The 5,457-nt window shown below is 39.4% G+C and overlaps 1 long non-coding RNA gene across 1 annotated transcript; it reads right to left on the bottom strand.

Annotated features, from left to right (window-relative positions):
• Positions 1-289: 289 nt before the first annotated feature.
• LOC109951370 (uncharacterized) lies at positions 290-4,438 on the bottom strand. The gene is made up of 2 exons (XR_002273597.1): positions 3,953-4,438; positions 290-337 (listed from the first exon to the last, which is right to left on the bottom strand). It is a non-coding gene; the product is annotated as an uncharacterized LOC109951370 (long non-coding RNA).
• Between the last annotated feature and the right edge of the window lie 1,019 nt (positions 4,439-5,457).

Here is a 5,457-nt window from a genome sequence, read left to right as displayed (position 1 = left end):
AATAATTTTAGACATTTTGTTCAGTTTAATGGATATCTGTCCCAGAAAAAAGTAACCCCATTAACACAGCTAGAATGTGTATATGAATGTATGTGTGTGTTTATAGATAAACAGACAGGCAGACAGACACACATACTATTCTGATTATGTCATCAAAAGAACCTCAGTCCTGCAGATCAGTCTGGCACATCCCTAGTATCTAGTAAAATCAAAACTAAGACATCCAGTTTGGCATGAAAACTCAGCCATGTGATAATGACTCACCTATGAGCCCAGCTATGGCGCTGAAGGGCCAGGTGTGGCTGGTGGAGTTGCTGTGAAGAAACCTGGGAGAAAGCTGACAAGTGGAGAAAACTGAGAATTACACATAGTTACATTTATTATTAAATAGAAGTTATTTTCATACAATAATCTATTCAAAATCAGCATGTCTAACATTAATTAAGTGGCTTTATTGTGTTATATTGTATTATACTACATGAAAACAGGAACATATTCACAGGAGATGCAAATGTTTCAGGGAAATTCAAAAACAATGTCTGCAAAAATCCCTCAAAAGACGGACAGGGGTCGGTGGCAAAGAGCTGAGCTAGCAATTAAATGCAAGAGGAAACTAAAACAAGTGGGAATACACATTTAGAAAGAAAAGAAAAACACTGAAAATTCATGACTTTGGATAAACATTAAACACTGTTATTCCTGAAGTTTTAAAATTACACACCCTTTACAAAACAAGCCATATCAATAGGCACTTATTAAATAAGCATTTGCTCAGTTTCTGAATTTGTCTTCTTTTCAGTACAATTCCAAAGTTCAGAAGTCAATCAGACTGTCCATTCCATTAACAGCACTTAAACATCCCAATCATATCAAATATCAAGCTTTTAGCAGAAAGGTTACAGCAAAAATGTCACCTGCAGACCACAAACTTTATTTAGTTTATTTCTGCTATAACATGTGATGTGAGAACTAAAGACTGCATGTGCATACTGTTCTTATAATGAAACTGAATCTGAGGAAAACGTTCTGACATGGCAGGAGTGGTCAAGAGTAATTAACATAAAACCTGTGCAAATTTTGCTAAAGTTACACAAAGCTGTACATCTGCCAACCTGATGAAACTCTTCAACCTGAAGCTGGATTCACTGGCTAAATACCACTTCAAGTGGCTGCATCAAGTCAAAGAGTTCAGGAACCTTAAGGGCAGAGACACACCAAGCCGATGTGAAAGAACTAGCAGCAATGAAGGCCAACCGCTGCATCGCTTCATGTCGGCTGTCTCTGGGCAAGTTGGGTTGAAAAAGTGACATTTGAGCACACCACACAGATAATGACTGTGCACATACGTTTAGTGCCTGCGTCAAAAAATAAAAAAATAAAAAAACTCCCAGCTTGGTGTCTCTCTGCCCTAAGGAGACTGGTGGACAATGACATTTGCATACATACAAACCTCTCTAAGAACTTTGCATGCAAGCTCTGCAATGAAAATCAAGAATTCCATTTTGGGTGGCAGCCACAAACCCTACTGTCCAATCATTTCTTGCATACACAGCATAGTCCTGCCATTCCTAAACCACCATTTCCAAATCCATGTTTAAAGCAATAGTTCCAAGTACTGCATTTAACAACAATTTCAAAGTGTTGTAGGAATGATGACAGAGGCATTATAGACACAACATGCAGACATATCTTATATATGTAAGACAAATTCATGTCTAATGATCCTGCCATGCAATACTCCCATTTGTCTGGTAGCTAGATTAATGATGTCTTTCCTAAAGGAAGAAAGGGTTGATCTAGGTGACAGCAGATAAAATTGAGACCTTGTGTCTCTGGCTTGCAATTCACCGTCTGGGTAATTCAAGTGTGAATCTAGGAGGGGGATGTGATGTTTACTCAGTCCAGTGGGGGAGTGAATAGATGTCCCAGAGACCAAGTCTGGCCTGTGCCAGTACTCCTGGGGGCTTTATTGCCTGTAAAATCATTCCTTGTCTTTCTCTGAGAATTTACTGCTGGGATGCTGCAATCTAAATATGAAACATTTTCCATAGAATTTAGGCTATATTCCCAAGACTATTTATTTAGAATAAGCAAACTGTCATGTGTGTGTTACTGTTTTCTTTTATTTTTCAAACTACAAATAATTCTTGAATGTCAGAGTCCTGCCACTGTAATTAATGCATTACTAACAATCTATAGACTTGTGAACTAAAGTTATGTTAGTAAATCAGTTAGATAATTGTTAGACATTGTGTTGAATCAGATATGTTAGTAATGCAGTTTAGTAAGATTTAAAGTCTGCTCTAGTATGTTTTGTTTCAAGGTTAGCAGACAGAATGTTGATTCTGAAAAGTGAACCATAGGTACTTATGACATCAATTGTATTAATCTTGTGTTAGAATATTATGTCTGAACAAATGAATGAATGCCTTAGCTACACACCATGTGACAACATACACACACACACGATGAAATTCCTCATTTTGTTATGTTAGGTATTTTTAGTCAGATAGAAATTGGATAGATACTTTATGTATTAGAAATGTTTAGTGGAGACAGGATGTCTAGTTAGACTGTTAAATGCTTAGTCATGCTTATGAGTTTCTACAGGGTACATCTGGTCAAGGATAACTAGAGAGAAGAGTTGATGACTGTCAGCAGACAGGGTGTTTAATATTATTATTATGACGTGTATAACTGTAGCCTTAGCCATAATAGGTTCTTATGTTTAAGCCACGACATGTTACTAGAGGTCGTGAGAATGTTTTTAGCTACACACCACTTAACCAACAGACACACACATTCACACGTTGATTTGCTTCATGTTTTGACTACTGCTATGACCAGCTGCAAAGCTGGTAACAGAGACGTCTCGGTTGACGTTTCTGTGTAGTATGGGGCTAGCCCAACCGAGGGGATATAATGTATAGGCCTGATGGGTTCAGGGTCTTTCATCTTACATCTGCCTGAGAGCAGTTTGGAGGTGCAAGATACCTGAGTGTGTAATGTTAATTTTACCTGTGATCCTTTGAATAAATCAGCACTGTTTTGAAGTTACTTGGACTGTCTCGTCTCTCAGAGTTAGCAATGGGAAGAAGAACCAAAGACCAACAGTTATGACTAGGTAAAAATGCAGCTGCTCGAAGCATGTGGAGCACTAGATAAGAGATGGAGTCTTCGGATTGACCTCATCTGGTGATGTTTTGTAATCTTTCTGGGTAAGGGGTTAGCTTAAACCTTATAAATGCATTAGGTTCTGTGTGGCGGGGGAACTCCACTTTCCAGCGGCCTGTGTGTGTGTCTGGAAAAGGGAGCAACCCGGGTCGTGTTTGTAATTTGCGTCTTAACACTTTTGTTATTTGACATTTGTTGGGAAATGTGTAAAGAAATTAAATGAGGGCGCACATACTGTAGGCACTAAAACATAACTCCGAATACGTCTGTACAAACTAGTCCATGTTGTGTTTTCAAAAAAATCCAATTTTAACAACAGTGCAGTGTTGATACTGTTGTGATGCAGTGCAATAATGGAAACTGAGGAACTCAGATATAACTAATATAAATTTAAATATCTGAGAAAATATTTTTCAGTGCAGCAACATCTGTAGCTAGCTAGCTTAGCTAAATAACAATCGAAACGGAAGTTAGCCTTGATTAATACATACACGGACTAAACCCACACTTGGAATGTTTTTCAGGAAACCAGTGCTGCTAAAGTTGCTGACAAATTTGACCTAATTCGCTGGTCGTTCACCAACACGACTTTGCTCACTTTGTTTCACACGCTGAAACAGCTCTGCAGTCTGTGCACGCTGCCAACAAGGCTCATGACACTGTGCGTGCAAAATGCTTAACGCCAACCCAACGCGCATATCTACAAAGGCTGTTTGATTGTGAAACCACATGCCTGTGAACCGTTAAATTACCCAAATGATGAACAAATTCCACTCACCGTACTCAGCGGCACACCACGAGCTGTCTGAGCCGCCATTTTTGCGTCAATACAAATGGTAGTAGGAAAAGGGGCAGGGACGTAGATCAACATACAAGGCACATTATTATGTGCTCAGTTTTCCTTACTACTTTTCACTGAGAGTAACGTAATATAAATACTATACATTGTTGTCATAAATTGTTATTCAAGGGTAGAATATAAAATTGAATGGGATCATTTCCGGTTCCATCTTTTCAAAATAAAGCAAGAGTACTCTCTAATAAAAGGGTATAGTTTCAAATTACGACTAGGACACCAATGTTGCCAATTTAGCGAGTTTTAAGACCCCTTTACGACTGTTATTCAAAAAGCGACTAGCGACTTCTTGGACAGAGTACTTTCTCTGGAGGAGATTCGTCTGGACTGCTCGTGAGATCCTGCAGTACTGCCCGACGAGGAAACGCCCCTCTCGGCTTTAGTTCCGGCGGGAGATGAGCATTCGTTGCACTGCTGCAGATAGAGACATGAATGAGCTGCGCATGCGTGAGCCAAGCGTCTCATGTTTATCCTTACTGATATTTCCCCCAAATTTGATATGGCAGCGGCAAGCATTATGTGAATGTGTAAATAGTTAAACGTAACAGTGTGGTATAATCCTGAGTTATTGTGTTTTACTGTTCTTGTTATTGTTGTATTTCGAGGGGTTAAAAACGACTGTTGGGTTCATGCTGTGTGGTGGGTTGCATCGAGCACTCGGTGCTCGAGCCTGTTGACTGCTGTTCGATTGGAAGTGATTCGCTGTATTATGCCTGTATGTGTTATTCTGTGGTTGCCGGTAACGAAGAGAGCAAAAAAAAAAAAAAAAAAAAGAAAAGAAAACAGAGAGCTGGCTGGCTGTTGTGATCTTTTGGCCCTGAATTACGCTACTGCAGAGCAGTTCAGGGTGAGGGTGCACACCGTGCCAGTGATATAAGGGGAAGACGTTATTGTGAGGCGTGTTCTTTTTACATTGAAAAGGGAAGACTAATAAGAGGATATATATTTCACAGTGTGAAATTTATTATGCATTAACGTATCAAAATTAGCATGTGCACATGGATCTTCACTGTTTAGGATAAACAGAAAAGACTGACCTCAACTTAATGGTATACAATATTTGTATGAAAAGGTACTACTATCTAATTGGTCAAAAACTGTTGGGGAGAAGCCGTGCTTTAGACTTAACTCTCCCGTTATTGGTCCTTCAGTCCGTCCATCCTCCAATCGTCCTCTCTGCTCCAATCATCGTGGACAGCGCCCTAGGAAGGGGAAGAATACCTATACTACTGTTAGATTCTACGGTTTTTGTTAGAAATTAACCCAATTCTTTTGTTGGAAGCACGAGAAGTGACGACAGGAGAGGACTGTTTAAAATCAACAGAAAGTTTACTGAAAGTCTGATTACAAGCAAGTCTTACAGCGCTGGATTCAGAGAGCCAGAGCTCCCGCAGGAAAACCAACTTCTGAATCCTGAGTCATGTTTT

This window comes from Monopterus albus, unplaced genomic scaffold (genome assembly GCF_001952655.1).
Source record: "Monopterus albus unplaced genomic scaffold, M_albus_1.0 scaffold380.1, whole genome shotgun sequence".
NCBI lineage: Eukaryota > Metazoa > Chordata > Actinopteri > Synbranchiformes > Synbranchidae > Monopterus > Monopterus albus.
This window is presented reverse-complemented; position numbering and strand designations above follow the sequence as displayed.